The sequence below is a fragment of the Lynx rufus genome, unplaced genomic scaffold (genome assembly GCF_022079265.1).
Source record: "Lynx rufus isolate CCGP_SWC_20201006 ecotype Redwood Valley unplaced genomic scaffold, mLynRuf1.p SCAF_22, whole genome shotgun sequence".
Classification (NCBI taxonomy): domain Eukaryota; kingdom Metazoa; phylum Chordata; class Mammalia; order Carnivora; family Felidae; genus Lynx; species Lynx rufus.
Genome location: NW_025814837.1, coordinates 17,723,119 through 17,726,905, shown reverse-complemented (window position 1 = coordinate 17,726,905; position 3,787 = coordinate 17,723,119).

The window sequence follows — 3,787 nt, the reverse complement described above, 5'->3', positions numbered from 1 at the left end:
GAATTGGTTCTTTGTGTGGTTTCTTACTGTTCTTTATGTTAACTTATGTCCTGGCACCAAGTTACCCCTTCTTTATAAAATTAAGCAAAGCTATCTTAAGCAGTTTTTTTCCCATTCAACTTCTCATATTTAGATTTCAGTAAATGATCTACTTCATCTTACGAATAGGTTTTTCTCTTACATATCCGTGAGTACCTATTTCACATAGTGGAAAAAGAAAGTGGGAGTGTTGCTAAGTAAAGACTCAAATACAAATGGGAAAAGCCCAACATTTGGAAATAAGGATATTTTATTTTACTTTATTGGAAATACATACATGAGTATCTATAAGTTATGGAAATAAGGATGACTGTAGAGGATTTTTATATCAACAAAATAGTTTGCATTGCCTTTTTATAAAAAATCAGCTTTTCTGGGGCGCCTGGGTGGCGCAGTCGGTTAAGCGTCCGACTTCAGCCAGGTCACGATCTCGCGGTCCGTGAGTTCGAGCCCCGCGTCGGGCTCTGGGCTGATGGCTCAGAGCCTGGAGCCTGTTTCCGATTCTGTGTCTCCCTCTCTCTCTGCCCCTCCCCTGTTCATGCTCTGTCTCTCTCTGTCCCAAAAATAAATAAACGTTGAAAAAAAAAATTAAAAAAAAAAAAATCAGCTTTTCTGCTTACAAAAATGAGAACTACATGCTTATTTGAATTTAAATATTACAGGAATTCAGAAATGTGAAAGCAAAAGTCCGTTGTATTCCAGAAACTATTGTTTATAGTGTGGCATGCATCCCTACCAATTTTTTTTCCCTTCAGCATATGTTACTGTTTAAAAACACCTCTGAACAGGAAGCAGGATGAAGCGGGGCCACTGATGGTGAAATGTTGGTCATGGGTAGACCCCCTAAGCAAGATGAGGAGGTGGAGTCTCTAAGATATGTCAGAGGCAGTTCATTTAGGTTCCAGGCATCACGAGAGACTGTTCTCTGCACCTTCTGAAATTCTGAGCAGTTTTCCCAGCACTTTAGAAATTATGGGTAAAGGGCACCTGGCTGGCTCGGTCAGTAGAACACGTGGCTCTTCTTCTCGGGATTGTGAGTTTGAGCCCCATGTTGGGTGCAGAGATAAAATAAACTTAAAAAAAGAAATTGGGGGGTGAAAGCTCATCTGATTGTCCTTTTCAAACCTCAATACTTATGTTTTGAATATAGGTATTTTTCTGTTGGAGTTTTGTATGGATTACATAAAATTTAAAGAATGATTTAAGTTTTCAAAGCTTGTGCTTGGAAACAGTTTACTCATTTGAAAGCCTCTTGTTTTTATTTTTTGATCTCCTATTTGTTAATCAATTCAGAAATATTAGAAGGATACTTTTGGGAACAGCATTACTTTTGCTGTCCTAGGCTTTCCAGCTTTTTCCCAAACATAGCTAGCTTTTTGAGGAGTTAAGATCAAATACAGTAGATAAGAAAGCAGCTGGAAGGGGAAGGTGGGGTATTGACAGAATAAATAAGTGAGCTACTACTGATCTTTCTAATGATTTCTGGGACAGAAAGAACACGTAATTGAATAGAGTATTTGACACAAAGTCATAAGAATGGTAAAGCATCAATGAGTCAAAATTTATGAAAAATCTGGAAAACATGAAAGAGGGTTTGAAAGTTAAATCTGAAGAAGAAACAAGTCCATTGCTTGTAGTATTAGTATATTGTTAATAACAAAACAACTCATCAATTTCATTTTTTTTTGTAATTGTATATTTGGAAAATGGTAAAACAAACATTGGGCAGCAGAATTGAAGCATCATCCCCCCATCCTCCCAGTTCATATGTTGCAGCCTTAACCCCTAATGTGACAACTATATTTAGAAATAGGGCTTTTAAGGAGGTTAAATGAGGCTGTTTAAGGAGGCTTTTCATAAAGGTTAAGAAAAGTCTTAAGGGTGGGACTTTAATCCAATAGGACTGGTATCCTTAGCAAAAGAGGGAGAGACACTAGAGATTTCTCCCTACACACAACAGAGGAAAAGCCACATGAGGACACTGAGAAGGCAGCTGTCTGCACCCCAAGGAGAGAGGCGTCATCAGACACCCAACTGTGCTGGCACTTTTGATCTTGGACTTCAATCCTCCAGAACTGTGAGAAAATTCATCTGTTTTTGAAGTCACCCTGTGGTATTTTGTTACAGTAGTGTAAGCAGGCTGATACAAAGACTAAGGTGGATATAAAGATTTTTTTGGTGGGCATCCTACTAATTCAACTGATTTAAGAATTTTGCTTGGATAACAAATATCCAAGATATTTGGGGAAATTTCAGATGAGATCGTGGGAACATTGCCCATAATTGAGGAGGAATGATGGAGAATGGGAAGCTCTTGGATATTTACAGGAGCCACTCTGGTACTACTTTTAAAAGGAAGAATATACATATAGATTTACTTATTAAAATGTTACTTTCACTTGAGTGTGCATGAATTTCCCAAAATCCATTAAGTAGGCTTGTTAAAAATAGGGCAATACAAGAGGTAGGATTTTTTTTTAATTTTACTTTTTATTTTTTTAAACTTACATCCAAATTAGCATATAGTGCAACAATGATTTCGGGAGTAGATTCCTTAGTGCCCCTTACCCATTTAGCCCAACCCCCCTCCCACAACCCCTCCCGTAACCCTCAGTTTGTTCTCCATATTTATGAGTCTCTTCTGTTTTGTCCCCTTCCCTGTTTCTATATTATTTTTGTTTCCCTTCCCTTATGTTCATCTGTTTTCTCTCTTAAAGTCCTCATATGAGTGAAGTCATACGATTTTTGTCTTTCTCTAATTTCACTTAGCATAATACCCTCCAGTTCCATCCACGTAGTTGCAAATGGCAAGATTTCATTCTTTTTGATTGTGAGTAATACTCCATTGTATATATATATATACCACCTCTTCTTTATCCATTCATCCATCGATGGACATTTGGGCTCTTTCCATACTTTGGCCATTGTTGATAGTGCTACTATAAACATTGGGGTGCATATGTCCTTTCGAAACAGCACACCTGTATCCCTTGGATAAATACCTAGAGTGCAATTGCTGGGTCGTAGGGTAGTTCTATTTTTAATTTTTTGAGGAACCTCCATACTACTTTCCAGAGTGGCTGCACCAGCTTGCATTCCCACCAGCAGTCCAAAAGAGATCCTCTTCCTCCACATCCTCACCAACATCTGTTGTTGCCTGAGTTATTAATGTCAGCCATTCTGACAGATGTGAGGTGGTATTTCATTGTGGTTTTGATTTGTATTTCCCTGATGATGAGTGATGTGGAGCATTTTTTCATGTATCAGCTGGCCATCTGGATGTCTTCTCTGGAGAAGTGTCTTTATGTCTTTTGCCCATTTCTTTACTGGATTGTTTTCTTGGTGTTGAGTTTGATAAGTTCTTTATAGATTTTGGATACTAACCCTTTACCTGATACGTTGTTTGCAAATATCTTCTCCCATTCTGTCGATTGCCTTTTAGTTTTGCTGATTATTTCCTTTGCTGTGCAGAAGCATTTTATTTTGATGAGGTCCTCCTAATAGTTCATTTTTGTTTTTGTTTCCCTTGCCTCCAGAGACGTGTTGAGTAAGAAGTTGCTGCGGCCAAGATCAAAGACATTTTTGCCTGCTTTCTCCTCAAGGATTTTGATGGCTTCCTGTCTTAATTTAGGTCTTCATCCATTTTGAACTTATTTTTGTGTATGGTATAAGAAAGTGGTTCATTTTTCTGCATGTCGCTGTCCAGTTTTCCCAGCACCACTTGCTGCTGAAGAGACTGTCTTTTTAT